This window comes from Pogona vitticeps, chromosome W (genome assembly GCF_051106095.1).
Source record: "Pogona vitticeps strain Pit_001003342236 chromosome W, PviZW2.1, whole genome shotgun sequence".
Lineage (NCBI taxonomy): Eukaryota > Metazoa > Chordata > Lepidosauria > Squamata > Agamidae > Pogona > Pogona vitticeps.
In genome coordinates, this window is record NC_135798.1 from 3,486,412 (window position 1) to 3,505,003 (window position 18,592).

General features: G+C 43.6%; 1 protein-coding gene across 1 annotated transcript in view; it reads left to right on the forward strand.

Annotated features, from left to right (window-relative positions):
* LOC144585017 (uncharacterized) overlaps positions 1-18,592 on the forward strand; it is a 231,824-nt gene that overhangs the window by 71,285 nt on the left and 141,947 nt on the right. The gene's annotated exons all lie outside the window — the stretch shown is intronic.

The following is an 18,592-nucleotide window of genomic DNA, read 5'->3' on the forward strand; positions in this document are numbered from 1 at the left end:
TTGACATACCATTCATTCTACAAACAGATGCTTTAGATTTGAGTCTTGGAGCTGTACTGTTACAGAAAGGGGAAGATGGGATTCCTAATCCAATCTCATATTTCTCCAGAAAACTCTTAGAAAGAGAAAGAAATTACTCAGTTCCAGAAAAAGAGGCCTTATCTATTATCTGGTCTCTTAATCTTCTTAGGCCTTATCTGTGGGGATGTAAATTCACTCTGCAGACAGATCATAGAGCTTTGGTTTGGTTGCAGAAGATGAAATCTCACAATCAGAAATTGCTGAGATGGCATTTGGCATTACAAGATTTTGATTTTGAAGTTCAGCACATTCTTGGAAAGTTGAATGTTGTGGCAGATGGTCTTTCCAGAATGTATTGTGAAGATCAAGATGTGACAGACCGTTGAAACACTGTTAATGTTTCACTGTTTCACTACTGATATGTTCCTGAGCACATGTAGAGTGCGCACTGTATTGAGTATTACTAACATGACTGTTTTTCTATTTTTCAGATAGTAGAAGTGCTTAACCTAAAGAATGTATTTACATGTTGCTGTTAGAATGTTTTTCTACCTCGATGCTTTGCTAGATTAAATGCTATTTTGAATGTGTTAAAGTTCATCATTAGTATTTGCACTATGTAACCAGCTAATTACTGCTTATTATTGTAATTAGTAGCCAAAAATGGAAACTAGATTTCCTGTTTCAGATTTTTGGAACTCCCAGAGGTGGCATGTCATGGTTTAGGTTATTAAGACTAAAATGTGATTTACTAATGGGATTTGAAGTCATGGAATTTTGTAGAAGGAATCCATATTGGTCTGTGTTAGCATAACTGGATGCTTCGAGAAGCTGTTTCTCCTAGAGCTAACTGGAATTTTCCATGAAGCTGCCTTGGCCAGAGACAATAAGGAGCCAAGACACATCATCAGGACAAAGGACAACAACACCTGCACATCCCGTGGGAAATGAAGGTGGAGTGTGAAGAGACAGCCCTTTATGCTGATTGGTTAACATCACAGAACAGTGGAGAAGAAGGGTGGTCCCAGCATGAAAGAAAAATGGCGAATGGAGACGGAGAGAGCTTGGATTTTTGGAATGATTTTAGTATTGATTTTAGGATGGAGTTTTGAGTTCCAAATGCTAGTTTTTGCTGTTATGCTAGGATGTAGTTCAGAGAAAGCATACAGAAAAGGGGACTATGCCTAGCTTACTTTCTAAGCTAGTTTTAGAGTTTTTTATTTTATTTTTGTAGCTGGAATTTGCTAAGATTCTAACTGCTGTTATTCATGGAAATCTACTGGAATGCTATGCTTTTGCAACAAACTGAATATCTCTAAATTCTTTATTTTTCTAATAAAACAATAATTCTTAAAATCCTAAATTTGGTCTCTTGAACAGCAAATCTGAAATACTAAGTGACAGGCCACAGAGATGCTACTTGAGTCCATTACTACCGTGAGTTTTGTTTGTCTTGACAGACTTTAAAACTCATGATTTCTAGCTTTGGTTGTTCTCAATTAATTGCTCATTAGAACAGACTTGGGAAAAGGGTAAGTGGTACTGCCTGGCTGGGTTGCCTGGACTCTGCTCAAATGTTTTAGGAGTACACTTACACCTGGAACCTCTCTGTTCAAGCATCAGGTGTTCTTTTAGAAGCCCCTGGGTGCTCACAAACTTTATTCAGAGTGGTAAGCTTAGGTTACATCTGTCATGATGTACAGTAGGTTATTGAAGCTAGAATGTAATTTCTAAATGGGATTTGCAGTCATGGAATGATGTAGAAGGAATCCATTTTCGGTCTGTGTCATTTTTACTAGAAGCATCGAGATGCTGTTTTTCTTCACAGTTAGCTTGGCCAAGGCCAAAGAAAGAGCCAAAACGTAGGGAAAATGGAAACAGCACCTGCAGTCCCATGCGAAAGGAAGGCGGAGAGAGAGAGAGAGACGAGCAGTCCTTTGTCCTGATTGGTGAGCAGAGTGAAGAGAGAAGAAGGGGGGTTTCTTATGGGAGTTTCCAGTATTTTGCTAGGATGTAGTTCTTAGTAGGAGAATGGAAAGGAGGGCTCTGCCTTACCTATTCCTTATCTAGTGAGTATTTTTCTTAGATAGTGATTTTATTATTTTATTTTTGTAGCTGGAGTTTGCTAAGTTTCTAATCGCCTTAGTTATGGAAATGATTTTGAATGCTATGCTTTGCAATAAACTGAATTCAACTAAATCTTTATTTTTCTAATAAAACAATTATACTTAAGAACTTTTGTTTGGTGTCTTGAACAGACAACCTGTTACCATACTTAATTTGATTTTCTAACAGGCCACAAACTATGGTGCTTTGAGTCCAGTATTTTCTTGAGTTCTCGGAGTTCTGAATGACTCTAAGACTCATGATTATATTTTGGTTTCTCAATGATTTTAAATTGGGAATAGACTTGGTGTATGAGTGCCAGTGGGACACCCTGGGTGAGACAAGGACTCATCTCAATCCAAATAGGGGTACATTGGACTTATAACCTCTCTATTCCGGCTTTCAGATTCTCTTAGGAGGACTGTTGAAGCTTACAACATCCAAGAACCCGCATTGGGGCGAAACCACATAAATGCATGGAATGTGGAAAGAGCTTTAGTCAGAGCTCCTGATAAGTTAAGAAGGCATAAGGAGCTCATTCAATTTTGTGCTGGTTTCCACTGGAAAGAATAAACAACAAAATGCTGAAGTAATGCAAAACAGAGAAAAAAGAGAATAAATGGAGTACATTTTGAAGTGCCTCTTGTGATGTCATCTTCACCCTTAAGTTGCGTGTTCCCGTGTCCTTGTCGGGCACACCTGCTGAACACTTTGGACATGATCTCTATGCTGAGTGTTCATGGCTGTAAAATTCAGGTTCTGTTTTCTTTGGCTTATTTTATATAACTTTACAGCATGAATGTGGGATATTTGCTTCTGTAGCCGGGATTCAAAAAAAAAAGTTCCAGTATTGCTGCACAATGTTGTGCCTGTGTTGCCAGCAGGAGAAAAAGTTGCCAAGATTCCCATAGGAGAGGGCAGCCTGAATATTGACAGCAGGACTGGGAGCAGTGAAGATGGTCTACCCGGGACACCCTCTCTTCTGTTCACTGCCACCAACACTTGCTGAAAAACAGCCCTGACCTTTGCCTTGGGTTTGGGAGAGAAGCGGTGGACTGTCAGACTGTCAGCTTCTGGGATTTCCCCTTGTGGGATGTCGCTCTGTGAACGGTAGTGGTGCTGGAGGACTCCTGCTCCACCTCTTGGCCACTGGAGTGTACAGAACATATGAGTGTTTGCTCACGAGTCCACTCTCAGCCTGACCACCCTTAAGCAAAGGGGCAGCAACGAATGCTCTGCCTGACCTGCTTTTATACCAACTTCAGCCCCTACAATCCCAGGCGCCTGCCCGTGGCTACAGCAGCCTCAAACTTTCCCAGTGAATCAGCTTCAGGGTTTTGGCTGACCTACACGCAGTTTGTTTCTCTGGCTTTCCTATGTGAGTACGTTGAAGAATTAAGTTTACTGAATTTGTCAGTGACCTGATCTGTTCGAACATTTTGACATAGAATTCCTGTACGTAACCTCCACCTCCTAGCTTCTTTATAATCACATGTACCCTTAAAATTCATATTTACCAATATGTGATCTGCTACTTTTATTAACCCTACGTCTGTCTTACAAACTCTAAATCACAATCATTAGATGCAAATATATATAATCTATCCTAAAATAACATAGATGCTGATGAATAAAAAGTAAACTAATTTACATCTCCTTTCACTTCTCTCCAAAAATCCTGCATGTCAGTTCTATTTATCAGTTTATTTCATATGATAATATTATACCTTGTTTCATTCTTGGTAGGGTTTAATTTATCTTCCTCTTCATCCATTAACATTTATCTTTATTTATCAAGACTTTAAACCATTCCATTTTAGCATCCTATCTCCATTTGGTCCCATACTCTGATGACATACCCCAGCAAAGCAACACCCAATTTTCCTTTAAAAAAACCCTAATCCATAAACCCTCACCGCAACATTTAATAATATTTCCCCTCTCTTTTTGGCAAGATCCTACCTGGCCACGGTCAAGTGCAAAGTCCTGCACCTTGGAAAAAGAAACCACTTGCACACTTACAAGATGGGGGATACTTGGCTCAGAAAAACTACGAGCGAGAGGGATGTTGGAATTGTTGTAGATCTCAAGCTAAATGTGAGCCAACAATGGCTTTTTCTTAATCCAGGTTCTCCAGCTCTTCCTTCCCTTTCTCTTTTCATGGGTTCACCATTTTCAATATATTTATGGATTTGCAATGCCTTTAAATAAAGTACTGTACAGTGGAAGAAATTTGCAAGTAAACCATGGAACTTTTCCAGTAAAACCTCAATTCTAATCAAACCCTCTCCTTGTATTTCTGAGTAAGCTGGCTGGATAGCTCTGTGGTTTAAATATCTGGTTGCAGAACCAGAGATTCCTTGCTGTGTCTCCCACGGATAAGGTCAGCTTGTGTGGCCTTTGGAAAACTGCAAGGTCCCAGAACCAGGGAATGGGGAACGACTTTTGAGTATTCTCTACCTAGAAACCCCCGAAAAAAGGGTTGCCATCAGTCAGAATTGACTTGATGGCCCATGTTTAATAGTATTTTGGATAGTGGTTAATATTAATCAACTATATTTTCCCGTCACTGGCCCTTTGGGAAGTATCAATTCAGGCAAGGGGAGTCCAATGTTGTTTGCACAATACGGCAAATTTTTCAAATGTTGCCAGTCAAGCCTTCAGGAGACATATGCCTTTCAAAGGAGTCAAAGACAGAGCAAATTTTTGGTTTGGCCTCCAGTTAGATTCTGCTCTCTGCTATATTCTCAAGACATCTCCTTTTTTCTCTATCAGGTAACACACGATGGCCAGAATTATACTTCTTCTGGCCCCGAAAACAGTCAAGTGTGAAGCTAGGAAGAAAAGCTTGGAAAAACCCATGAGCTAAAGGAGAAATGGCTTAAACGCCTGAAGTGTGGAGAAAGCTTCAGACCAGTGCTACTAGTTCAGTTTAAAGAACTCACCCTGGGGAGAAATGATACAAAAACATGAAATGTGAAAAGAGTTTCAGCGGGAGAAGAAATCTGCGTTCACATCAAAGTTCCCATACTGGGGAGAAACCACATAAGTGCATCGAATGTAGAAAGAGCTTTAGTCGCAGTGGTAATCTTAGGTTACATCAAAGGACCCACACTGGGGAGAAACCACATAAATGCATCGAATCTGGAAAGAGCTTTAGTCGCAGTGGTGACCTTACGTGACATCAAAGGACCCACACTGGGGAGAAACCACATAAATGCACAGAATGTGGAAAGACCTTTTGTCAGAGCGGTCAGCTTAGGGTACATCTAAGGACCCGCACTGGGGAGAAACCACATAAATGCATGGAATGTGGAAAGAGCTTTAGTCAGAGTGGTCACCTTAGGGTACATGAAAGGTCTCACACTCGGGAGAAACCACGTAAATGAATGGAATGAGCTTTAGTCGGGGTGATGCCCTTAGGTTACATCTTAGGAACCTGCACTGGGGAGAAACCACATGAAAACCACAGAGCTCCTGATAAGTTAAGAGGGCATAAGGAGCTCATTCAATTTTGTGCTGGTTTCCACTGGAAAGAATAAACAACAAAATGCTGAAGTAATGCAAAACAGAGAAAAAAGAGAATAAATGGAGTACATTTTGAAGTGCCTCTTGTGATGTGTTTTACTTCCATTGTTAATTAACAGAGAGATATCACAAAATAGATGTGGAACCTTGTGCTAAAAAATTAAAATAAGCATATATTGTGCAATGGAAGCTTTTACAAAATTAGTGTAAATATTTATTTATTTATTTATTTATTTTATATCCCGCCTATCTGGTCGTATGAGGACTTCTCTAGGCGGCTAACAACATAAAAAAAATACAATAATATACACAAAGCCATTTTACGCAACAAAAAAAGAAAAAATATATATACTAAACAAAATGGGGAGCTATAGGAAAAGAAAAAAATCGTCAGGAGTTATCTGTTGGGAAGGCCTGCCCAAACATCCATGTTTTTAATTGTTTCTTGAAAATATCCAGCGAGGGAGCCGTGCGAATCTCAGGGGGAAGGTTGTTCCAGAGACGAGGAGCCACCGCCGAGAAGGCCCAATTTCTGGTCTTTTCCTTCCGGGCCTCCCACGGCGTTAGGCTCCTCAGTCTCACCTCCTGGCTCGCACGAGTGACACGGGTAGACCTTGGTGGGAGAAGGCGTTCCGCCAGGTATCGAGGTCCTAAACCGTTTAGGGCTTTATATGTAAGCATCAACACTTTGAAGTCGATGCGGAAACGGATGGGCAGCCAATGCAGTGCGGCCAGAGTGGGTGAAATATGTTGGTATCTTCTCACCCCACTGAGTAATCTGGCTGCCGCGTTCTGCACCACCTGTAGTTTCCGCAGCAGCCTCAAAGGCAGCCCCACGTACAGCGCATTGCAGTGATCTAATCTTGAGATTACGAGCGCATGCACCAAGGTAGTGAGCGCCCCAACATCAAGGTAGGATCGCAGCTGGGCTATCCACCTAAGATGAAAGAAGGCGGTACGGACCACAGACACCACCTGAGGTTCCATAGTGAGCGCCGGGTCCAGATGGATCCCCAGACTGCGGACCCCATCCCTGAAGGGCAGGGTCACCCCCCCATAAGTGAGGGAGTTTCCCAGATCCCCTGATGTGGGGGCGCCCACCCTTAGCACCTCCGTCTTGTCCGGGTTCAGCCTCAGCCCGTTCTCCTGCATCCATTCCAGTACGGTCTCCAGGCAGCGCTGAAGGGACAGGAGGGCATCTCCTGTGGTTGGTAAAAAGGAGCTGTGGAGCTGTGTGTCATCCGCATACGGATGACACAATGCTCCACACCCCCTGATGACCCCATCCAGCGGCCTCATATAGATATTAAACAGCATTGGGGAGATGATCGACCCCTGTGGGACCCCACAATTGAGGATCCACGGGGCCGAGACACTCTCCCCAAGCTGTACTCTCTGGGGACGGTCCTCCAAGAAGGAACGGAGCCAGGCCAAAGCCAGGGCACCTATTCCCAACTCGGAGAGAATCCCCAGGAGGATACCGTGGTCAATGGTATCAAAGGCCACTGAGATACGTATCTAGGAGAACCAGCAGAGACATTTTGCCCCTCTCGGCCTCCCTCAATAGGTCATCACACAGGGCGACCAATGCCGTTTCTGTACCATGGCACAGCCTGAAGCCCGACTGGAATGGATCCAGGGCATATGTTTCGTCCAGAAGCGCCTGAAGCTGATCGGCCACCACCCTCTCGACTACCTTGCTTAAGAAAGAAACGTTGGCGACGGGCCTGTAGTTGCCGATTTCGTCCGCCGCCAAACTAGGTTTCTTTCTAATGGGCCTAATGAGTGTCTCCTTGAGGGCAGAAGGGAATCTGCCCTCAAGGAATGACCCATTAATTATTACAGTGGCCCATTCCGTTGTTAAGGACCTGGCTGCCTTAATTAGCCAGGCCGGGCAAGGGTCCAAGGAGGAGGTGGTGGCACGACAGCGATCAAGCACCCTGGCCACAGTATCGGGCGTGACAGGCTGAAAGGAATCAAGTATCACCGGGCAAGACGGAGCGCTGGACATCTCAGCTTGACTCACTGTATTCAAAAAAGGAGAGAGGTCCCGGCAGATGGCCTCCACTTTCGATTTTAAAAAGGCTGCAAATTGGTCCAGTGAAAAACTAGGGGGAGGCCCATCACTCGGACCAATTCCAGATAGTTCGCGCATTCTACGGAATAATTCCGCCTGCTGATTAGAGGCTTCGCTTATCCGGTTAGCGAGATATGTTCGACTAGCAGCCTTTACCTTCGCCAGGTAAAGGTTAGTAGCGACCTTGACAGCTATACAATTGAAATCCGTCGGGCTCTTTCTCCATTTGCGCTCTAGCCATCTCCTGACCCGCTTCGACGCTGGAGATCCTGGTTATACCAGGGCGCCGGGCGGTCTCTGCGGTGGAGAGGGCGTTTAGGAGTGATCGTGTCTACGGCGCTAGTCATGGCGGTAAACCAGCCGTGGACCAGAGCCTCGACAGGAGCACCAGCCAGGTGCCCCTCCGAACCAACGTGCTCTATCTGACCCATGATTCCCCTCCTGTAGGACACTTTGTTCAGTAAAAAACTCTGCACTTACACGGGAATTCTGGTGGCCCCGGGTTTGACCTGATGGGTTATAATAAGATAGCTGTCAGGATCGCAACTAACCGTTACCTGGCTGCTAGAAGATCTCACTTCACTGACTGGATAAGCGAAGCTTCCAATCAGCAGGCGGAACTCTTCCGTATAGTTCACACTCTATCCGGAATTGGTCTGGGTGAAGGGCCTCCCACTAGCATCTCACCTCACCAATTTGCAGCGTTTTCAAAATCAAAAGTGGAGGCCATCCACCGTGACCTTTCTCCTTTTTTAAATACAATGGATTGAGCAGAGATGTCCAGCGCTCCGCCTTGCCCGGTAATTCTTGACTCCTTTTTAGCCTGTAACACCAGATTTGGTGGATAAAGCGCTTGATCGCTGTCGGGCCACCACGTCTTCTCTCAACCCTTGCCTGGCCTGGCTAATCAAAGCTGCCAGGCCGGTAACAACTGAATGGGCCACGACAATAATTAATGGGTCTCTCCAGGAGGGCAAGGTTCCCCTCTCCCTCAAGGAGACACTTATTAGGCCTATTAGGTATAAATCAAATTTGGTGGCGGACGACATTGGAAATTATAGGCCTGTCGCCAATGTTTCCTTCCTCAGCAAAGTGGTTGAGAGGGTGGTGGCAGATCAGCTTCAGGCGCTTCTGGACGAAACCAACATTCTGGGCCCATTTCAGTCGGGCTTCAGAGAGAGAGAGAGAGAGAGAGAGAGAGAGAGAGAGAGAGAGAGAGAGAGAAGGGGAATATTCTGCCCAGAGAGAAGCCCGTAAGCATGTGATGGAGGTGTGGAAAAAAGGGGGGGGAAAGAGTGCGCCTTTTTGGCCTTCCTGGCAGAGCTGCAGGGATGCCCTTTTATGTGTGTGTGTGTGTGTGTATGTGTGTGTGTGTAAAACGGAGTTGAACCATTAATTAACACTGAGGTTTTAAACTCGGAAAGTGAGATAGGTGGGGGAGTTCTCATTACTCCTCAGACCTTCTCTCACACAGGTCACCCCCCTTTTGCAAGCTTCTTGCCATCTTTCAACTTGCCCAGAGAGAGCCTTCCTTCCGAGAGAGCGGGGCTCTTCCTTCCCCCTTCATCAGGCCCCAGAAATCTGAGTGGAAGTGCTGGTTTTAAAAAAGAGGGGAGTGGGATCCAGGCCCCAGAGATCCCCTCTCCCATTTGAATTCCCCCTCCGCCTCCCTCTGGAGGAGACCCAGAGGAAAAAATTGCCTTCATTTCCAGTGGGAAAACAAACCTTTCTCTAAAGCTTTAAACGAGGTGCTGAGCCAGGGAGAGTCCCTGCCCCGGGTGTCTTCCACAACTGGGAGGGGGGTCCCCTCTTCCTCCTCTCCCCCTTCCTGCCAGGCTCTACCTTGAAGGGACGTTTTAAGCCTCCCGTTCCACCTAAAAAAGACGCCTTGCCCATGATCCTGAAACCTCTTCAGGAAAACTCAGCCCCCCTGTGAGTGGGTTCTCTGTTACCAGTGGGCATTTCCTTACTCGAACGATTAATACCACTGAGTTAATCTTGCATTAGAATCCTTCATCTTGTTTAACCATTGTAATGGCGCATGATCAATCATCAAAATAAAAGGAGCGCCTAACAAGTAATATTTAAAAGATTGAATAGCACATTTTACAGCTAATGCTTCCTTTTCAATGGTAGCATATCGTCTTTCTCTCTCGCTTAATTTCTTACTAATATACATAATTGGTTATTCCTTTTGACCTTCATTCTGAGAAAGGACAGCTCCAATTTCTCTGTCAGAAGCATCAGTCTGTACAATAAAAGTTTTCTGAAAATCTGAGGCATATCGATGAGGCAATCCACTTAATATATTCTTTACTTTCTCAAAAGCAATTTGTTCTGATTGCCCCCATATTATGTTTTTACATTTCTTTTTCTTAGTTAAATCTGTCAAGGGAGCTGTCAATTCTGAACAGTTTGGTATGAATTGTCTATAATACCCCGCTAACCCCAGAAATTGTTGCACTTCTTTCTTGTCTACCTTTTCTGACACTGGTCAAATTTTCCCTTCTTCTATCAAAAATCCTAAATATTTTATTCCTCGACGAGCTATTTTACATTTAGAAGGACTAACTCTCAGATTAGCTTGCCTTAACTCGGTTAATACCTTTTCTAAATGTATCACATGTTCTCCGAAGGTTTTACTATATATTAATATATCATCAATATAGGCGGCTGCAAATTCTTTCACGGGTTCTAAAACTTTATCCATTACCCTCTGGAAGGTAGCAGAGGCTCCATGCAATCTGAACAGCATTCTTGAAAATTGATAAAAGCCTTTAAGAGTGACAAAAGCTGTCTTCTCTTTATCTTCATCTCTTAATGGAATTTGCCAGTATCCTTTCACTAGATCTAGAGAGCTTAGTACAGTAGCTCCTCCTATTCTTTCTAACTGATCCTCAATCTTAGGCATTGGGAATGCCTCAAATTTAGATATATCATTTAACTTTCTAAAATATATACACAATCTAATATTCCCATCAGATTTAGGTACCATAACCAGATAACTTCTCCAAGGGCTATAAGAAGCCTCGACGACACCTAACGCGAACATTTCATCCACGTCTTTATTAATTTTTTAAAAGATTATATGGCCAATTACGTGCTCCAGATATTACTAATTTTCCTGGTTCTGTATTAATACAATGTACTCCCATATTGGTAAATCCAGGTTTATTATAAAACACATATTTAAATTTTGATTCCAATTTCCTAATTTCCAATTTTTTTTTGCAGATCATCTAAATTTTCTTCCAATTTTAACTCTTCTTCTGGTAATTTTCACATCTGAACAGCTGGCCCAAAATCTTCATCCTCTATTTCCCCTACAAAACTATCTCTTTTCATCCACTCCTTTAATAGGTTTACGTAGTAAATACTGGAATTTTTTCTTTTATCTGGAGTGGCTATTTCATAATTAATTTCATTCAATCTTCTAATTACTACGTATGGTCCCTGCCATCTTGCAAATAATTTTGACTGTTCAGTTGGTAGTAACAACAAAATTTTATCACCGGCTTCAAAGACTCTCTTTCTCGCCTTCCTATGATATCTTTGTTTTTGCCCCATTTGAGTCCTTTTTAACTGCTCCTTAGTTTCTTTAGCCACATGGTTCAGATGTTCCCTCATCTCAGTAATTTGCTTAATTTGTAACTGAGACACATCCTTGCCAAATTCCCAACTTTCTTTTACCAAATCTAGAACTCCCCTACGGTTCCTTCCATATAATAATTCAAATGGAGAAAACCCTGTAGAAGCTTGTGGCACTTCTCTAATGGCAAACAATAATGGGGCAATAGTAAGTGCCAATTCTTTGGTTTATCTATAACTAATTTCCTCAACATGCTTTTTAAAGTTTTATTAAACCTTTCAACAAGACCATTAGTTTGAGGGTGATATATGGTAGTTTTTAAAGGTCTTACATCTAATAACTTCCACATTTCTTTAAAGGTTTGACTCATAAAATTTGACCCCTGGTCAGTGATTACTTCTTTAGGAAATCCCAATCTTGAAAAAAATCTGCATTAATTCTTTAGCTAAGACTTTAGCAGAAGTGGTTAAGGGAATTGCCTCAGGATATCTTGTCGCATAGTCCACCAATACCAAAATCTAATTGTAACCTGCATTCAATTTAGTCAAAGGTCCTATTATGTCTAAACCAATCCGTTCAAAAGGTACACCAACCAAAGGCATTGGTATCAATTCAGCTCCAGGTTCTGGTTTTGATTGAGTTATTTGACATTGCTTGCATGTTTTACAATATTTTTCTATATCCGCCCAAATATTGGGCCACCAAAACCTCTGTAAGATTCTAGCACTCATTTTTTGGACTGCCAAGTGCCCAGCCAGGGGTACATCATGAGCTAATTGTAGGATATTTCCTCTCCAGTTTTTAGGCACCACTAGTTGTGGTATACCATCAATTGATATCCTATACAATAAACCATCACGTAACTCGAAGCCTACTTCTCCATTTATCACCGCCCCTTCTTCTCTTGCTTTTTCCATAAATTTAACCAAGGAATCATCATCTTGTTGCCGAAGTCGGGTAGTTTGTCCGGATACACCTTCAAACATTTCATTTATATTTTCTTTACCGCATTCTCCTTGCATAACTTCCGTAGAAGTCATTAATTCTTTCATTTCTAACCAATCTCTTCCTAAAATCATTTCTCTAACCAAACCAGGTACAATACCAATTTCCAATTCCCCTTTCACATTGTTAATTTCAACCATCGCAATAGCAGTTTGATATGTTTTTATATCACCATGTATACATCTAACAGTTACCTCCCCCTTTTCCACAATCCCCTTCAAGTCTTTCACCAAAGTTTTCCCACTTCCAGAGTCAATTAGAGCCTTTTTAAGTTCACCATTCACATAAGCAGTAACTTTCCATCCATTTTTCCGTTCCCAATTACCCCCAGTCACCTGACTCCAATCTTTAATCCAGGAACAATCTACTCCTGGGCAATTTTTCTTCTGATGTTCTATGGACCAACAATGGAAACAAGCCCCTTTGAATTCTCTGGGCTCTCTCCAATTTGGATAGGCTTCCATAATCTTGTGTTTTGAGCCTCCCAGTTTGCTGATTTCCACTTTCATATCTTGTGCAGGACACTGTGAAGCACCCACGTTGCTCCCAGATGCCATTTTCTCTCTAACCCTTGCCTTCTCGGTGTATGCCCAGTTGTTATCGCATGATCCCTCTTCAGGAATGCAAAAGTCTTCAACCAATCGTATCGCTGCTTCCAAGTCACAAGGGTGGTTTCTTTGCACCCAAGCTCTCATACTCGTGGGTAACTTGGTTACCAATTGTTCCAAGATGATTTCATCCAGTATTTGCTCCTTACTTTTTCCTTCAGGTCTGATTCATCTCATCAGGTTAGCTTTTAATTTTTGAACTAAGGTGCGGGGGTGTAGTTCATTTTTCCATTTCAAACTGCAAAATTTCTTGCGATAAGCTTCTTCTGTTAAGTTAAGCATTTGCAAAATGGTTAATTTTACTTTATTATATTGCAACGCTTCGCTAGGAGGTAAGGTGTCAACTATTTCTTGTAGGTTACTGGACAAACAAGGTGTTAAAATTAAGGTCCATTGCTCTTCAGGCCATCCAGCAGCGAGTGCTACTCTCTCAAATGTATTTAAGTACACCTCAGGGTCATCATCGGTTGTCATTTTCTGTAACCTGATAGGAGCTGGACCTGCCACCCATGTACTCTTTTTCGTGATTTCTTCCTTTAATTCTTTCCTGTCTATACTTTTTGCTAGTTGAGATAATATTAGATTCTGTTGTTCTACTAATAAATTAATTATCCTTTCTTGTCTCACGATCGTCTGTTTTACGTCCCCATCTTTCTCCGTTGGTGTCTCTGGAACTGCCCTGCGCTGGGTGCCAATGTGAGTGTGTTCTCTGTTACCAATGGGCATTTCCTTACTCGGAGACACAAGAGAAGATTCTGAAGTGTTCAATAAAGAATTTTTATTAACAAAACTATTTATAACTTCTTTGCTTTTAACATTGGAACCATGAACAGATAACTAGGGAGGGGAGTTCTCCCAAAACCACAACAGGATTTTTCTTCATTTAAACCCTTTAATAGTAAGTTGTTCTTTTCTCCAGCACGGTCCCTTCTTCAGGACTTAGACCGGGGATGATGGGTCCCACTTTTCTGGCTCCGCGGTCTTCAGCTTCTCCTTCTATCGGATCGTGAGCAAGCATCTTCATGGGAACCGAAAAGGCTTGGGCATTTCTAACTGATCCTCCCGATGCACTTTCTTTAAATACGGTCACTTTCTCAGTTTCTCTAGAGATCGCTCCCTCTTTAGTTGTCAGGAATATATCTAATTGCTCTCTCTCTCGGTACACCTTCCTTCTCGCTCCTGCCTCAGCTCTTTCTAACGGCCCCAACTGCCTCTCTCCCTCGTACATTCCTTCCTCACAAGCTCTTTCTATTCTGCTCGCGCGAACTTTCTCTATCTCTTCAGGTTGTTTCTTTGCCTCAGGTTTCACTGATATCTCTGATTCTATAACAATTACTTGAGGGGACGGCTCACTACTTGCTGTTTCTTTATACTCCTCCTCACGCACCCCCACCCCACTCTCTCATGGACGGGGGCTGCTTACCAGAAGGCCACTAAAACTCACCCAACCGCCTTCCTGAGGGGAGACCTTCTGGTCACCTTCTCCACTGCGCATGGGCCACAGACCCCCTCCCACTGGCTAAACCATCCCCCCTCTGTGGGGAAGAGGAGCACATGCACAGGAGGGAGAGTGAGCTGAGCAGCCAGTGAGGGGATCTCGCACGTGCGCAGAGACGAGCAGTGGGTGGGCTTGGAAGGCAGCCTGTCTGTCACTCAAGGGGGAAGAAAGGGGGTGGGGGAAATGGGGGTTCTTGCCCAGCCAGCCTTCCAAAGGGATGGGCTTCTGCCCAGAGACAAGTGACGCCTAAGGAGCAGGAGGAGGAGCGAGCTCTCATTGGGTCTCCATTGTCTTCTGGGCAGAAACAGACCCTCTCCCCTGTGCGTCGCTGGGTTGCCAGGCAACCCCCTCATAGATGCCATAAAACGGCAGGGGGAGGTCCAAGGAGACCAGCCCTGGAGGGCTTCCACCCAGCAACGGGTGACGCGCCAGAGGAGCGAGTTCTCATTGGGTCTTCATTGTTTTTCCCTGTTCTTCGAGGAGAGGCTGTTTTACAAAGAATGAATCCAAGGAATGAATAATCACACAAGAACCCGCCTCTGAGCTCTTCTCCCACCTGACTGCAGGGGGAAAAGCAAGTTGAAAAACCCACAAGCAGGAGCCATTTTTTCTGTGCCAGAATCCAGCTCTCTTTCCAAGACTCCTCTGGCTTTTCACCTGAAGCATGGTGGGTGTCTTAACAGGGTGGCCTGGAAGGCCTTGCCCATATGTCCACCGCACACAGACACCAAGAAGTCACAAAGCCCACTTTAAAGAAATCTAAAAGCTGGAAAGTGAACTCTGTAGGATATTCTAAGGAGGGCTGGAAGAAATTGCCAGGGACCAAGGAGCCCCAATGAATTCAAAGACACAGAAGTTGAACTGTTGCTCAGATTTATGAGATAATCCTGAAAACCCATCTATTTTGAGGGGAACTTCTGTCCTCTAAGCTTGGAAGAAAGTGTGAGAGAAGGTTTGAGGAGTAATGATCTTAATTAAGACCTTGTTCTTTCCTAGGGAAAGAGGAGATGGTGGTGGTGGTGTCCTTTTCATTATCCCTGTTGAACTTTTCCCTGTCAGGAAGGAATGTAGAGAACATCCCCCTTCTCTCTCTCTCTCTCTCTCTCTCTCTCTCTCTCTCTCTCTCCTTTCAGTACAAATATATGCAAAATCAAACATTAACGGTGAGGGCAGAAAAATCCCTCCCTTGGCAAAGAAGCCCCTCTCGCTCCTGAAGGGAAACCTCGGGCAAATCCCCTCAGAGGCTTCAAACAGCCTGCATGTAATGCCATTTTGCCACAGAGACCAAGGAGTCCCAGTGGGGGGAAAATTGAATTTGAAGACACAGAAGTTGAACTTTTGTTCAGATCTATGAGATAAATTCTCTCAAGTAGGAAGAATGGAAGAATTCTCCCTTTCCTTCCCCAAAACACATCCCTTTTGAGGAGAGCTTCTGTCCTCTGAGCTTCAAAGAAAGTGTGAGAAAAAGTTTGAGGAGTCATGAGCTAAATTAAGACTTTGATCATCCTAGAGAAAGAAATGGTGGTGGTGTTCTCCTTTGTTTTCATCATCCCCTGTTGAACTTTTCCCTGTCAGGAAGGAATGTAAAAGGAAGAGAACATCCCCCTTCTCTCTCTCTCTCTCTTTTTTGGGGGGGGAGAAAGCAGGTGGGGGGAAAGAGAGGAACCTAGAGCTATGAAGGCAAAAGAGGCACTGCTCTAACAGGAAGCAGAAGCCCCAAAGGTTGCCCCACTCCTCTCTCCCTCTCCTTCCCACCCACCTCTATGGGGCTCCGAGGATCTTCCCCCATCGGATCTGGGCAGGAGGTGGGCTACGGCGGGGGGGCGAGGAGGGAGGGAGACCAGGACATCTCATAAGCTGTGTGTGTTTGTATTTTTGTTAATTTTTGTTAATTTTTCCTCCAGTGTGATATTCTGGCCATCTAACACATAGCCTATAAAAGGTGTGTTAATCGGAATTCAAGACCCTTATGAATTCCCCCCAACAGAAATGGACAGAGACACGAAGGCTACAAAGTGGAGGCTATTTATTATTCGCTGCTGCAGAAAGCGGAGAGAAAGCAAGCCAAGCCATGCAGGGCGTTGGTTTCTCTGGGGAACAAAGGAAGAGTACACATTATATAGGCTGTCCGTCCAGGTGGTCCGTTACGGCTCACAAACTTACTACAATTTCATTAAGTTGCAAAACATTCTATTTCTACTGAACAGCCTCGCTTTTATGGAGTCTGCATTTTCTTTTTACCCTAAGTCAGCTATATCTTATCGGCTCAGGCTACTCAGGAATTTAATTATAACACACACACTCCTTAGCGAAGGAGTTAAACTCTCATCACTCAGCTCTGGAAATTAATTTACAAGCTATGCACAAATGGCCCCTTACTCCCTTTTTCCCTTTAGTGAAGAAGTCAAACTCTCAGCAATTTTCTACTCACAATTCCCCCTTTTTCTTTTCTTACTAATTTTGACTTATTCACCTGACTCTCCCTCCTGGATGGGGAGTATCTTGTATTGTACTTCCGGGGCTCTAATCACCATCATTGGCACAGTTTTAGGCATAGCTGCCTGCACCACAGAGTTTATCATATTGCGGACTAGAGGAATGAGACAAGGTAGGAGCATCATGCCAAGCAGTATCATGCAGAGAAAGAATAAGGCTTGTTTCCAATTGTTAAAGATCCCCCCCAGCCAGCCTGTTGAATCTAATATCCCAGTCCAAGTTTGGACTGGTACATTGGCTAGTTCTCTCATTCGGCCAGTAATCTCTGCAATCACCTCTTGAGTATCTCCTATCTCAAGGCAACAGTTGGTAAGATTGAACTTTCCACAAACCCCGCCGTCTGTCACCAGAAGGTAATCGAGTGCCAGTCGATTTTGATAGATAGCATTTTTAATCTTTGTGTTTTGTTTGGCTAACACCTCCAGAGCCAATTCATTCTCTTGAGTGAGGAGTTCTACCACGGCTTGCAGTCTAATGAGCCTATTTAGTAAATAGATAGGGGTCCTATATCCATAGGAACCATCCTGGGCCCAGGATGCTGGGTCATAATATGCTATGATTCTTTCAGGCGGCCATTCATCATCTTTCCATGAGCCTATTTTCAACTCTCTCTTCTTCCTTTGGTTTTGAGCAGGTTGTCCTAGTCTCATTCCCCTGGACAGGGGAATCATGAAAAATGAGGGTCGCAGATGTCCCAAGTAACAAGTCCCTGTCCAATCTGTCCTCAAATGAGAGTAGGCCATGGTCCCACAAACCCAATACAAACCGGCAGGTGCAACCCCGCCATCTAGAACTGTACCATTGTGCCAAATGATCTTTGCCACCTCAGTTAAATTTTCCCAGGGGTTCCTTAAATCAAACCCCAGAGTAGAGTTTCCCTATGTACTAACCCTACTCCCATTAAATACTTTGATGAATTTACATGTAGAATCCCCGAGAAACGAAGGGTATTCCATATCTTGTTCTGTTCGTTGAACACAGCTTTCTCCTATCAACTCACTTGCTAACTCCCATCTAGAGGATACTTTATGAGTTGGATATGTTGATGTGTTATAGGGGGCTGTCTGATTCCATCCTATGACCTCCCAAGGCCATTGGTCCCCTGTCAGAGTCCCCCCACAGATGTAACAATTAGAGACGTTCATGGTAGTGGCTACTGTCTGGGCCAACTCTAAGAACAAATTTATTGTTTTTGTGGTGACGGATTGTTCCCAGGGATCAGATTCCAACTCTTTCCAAAATGTCGTATAAGTTCTCATATCCTCTCCTACTATGCCTTCTCTGACTTGTTTTAATATAAAATATCCCCCTGGGTCCTTTACTTTCCCATTGATCCGCAATCCAAAAACTTTAGACCATAGATCCTTTGTATCCCATTCCTTTGGTTTCAATATGGTGAAGTTAACCGGATTACACTCCCCTTGTTTACAAGAATTTGACCCTTTCCCCCTTTTAAGTACAGCTGAGGGGTCAAACTTTCCAGGCCAAGTAGCCCACACTACACATGACCAATGGGACAAGTAATATTGTTCCTTGTTACAACTCCAAGCCCTTACCCTCTGTTGTGGGATTCCATACCCAATGTACTTATCATTCTTTTGGTAGGTTCTTTCCCAGCCCAGGTTCCCACAATTTCCCCAATAATCATAGGACAACAGTTTGCA